The sequence below is a fragment of the Tupaia chinensis genome, unplaced genomic scaffold, assembly GCF_000334495.1.
Source record: "Tupaia chinensis unplaced genomic scaffold, TupChi_1.0 Scaffold000180_1, whole genome shotgun sequence".
Taxonomy (NCBI): domain Eukaryota; kingdom Metazoa; phylum Chordata; class Mammalia; order Scandentia; family Tupaiidae; genus Tupaia; species Tupaia belangeri.
In genome coordinates this window covers 1,702,052-1,702,396 of record NW_006159655.1, presented here as the reverse complement: position 1 = coordinate 1,702,396, position 345 = coordinate 1,702,052, and the positions used below count along the sequence as shown (strand labels likewise).

At 36.5% G+C, this 345-nt stretch overlaps 1 non-coding gene across 1 annotated transcript; it reads right to left on the bottom strand.

Moving 5' to 3' along the window:
- Positions 1–107, bottom strand: LOC114007466 (U6 spliceosomal RNA). The gene has a single exon (XR_003549088.1). It is a non-coding gene; the product is annotated as a U6 spliceosomal RNA (small nuclear RNA).
- Between the last annotated feature and the right edge of the window lie 238 nt (positions 108–345).

Genomic DNA, 345 nt, shown 5'->3' with positions numbered 1-345 from the left:
TAAAATATGGAATGTTTCATGAATTTGTATGTCATCCTTGCACAGGGGCCATGCTAATCTCCTCGGTATTGTTCTAATTTTAGTATATGTGCAACCGAAGCAAGCACAATAAGATAATAATTATTTTTAAAAAGAATTAATTAATTAATTAATTTTAATTTGATCAGAGAGGGACACAGTGAGAGAGAGACAGACAGACAGAAAGTGAGAAAGCAAGCCACCAGGTTCAAGACTCAAACCGTGGTCAGCCATGTGGGAGTCCAGCCGACCACCTTAACACCATACCACCTGTCGGCCCCCTAAAATAATTATTTTTTAAAAAAGATTTCTTAGGAAAAGTAATGT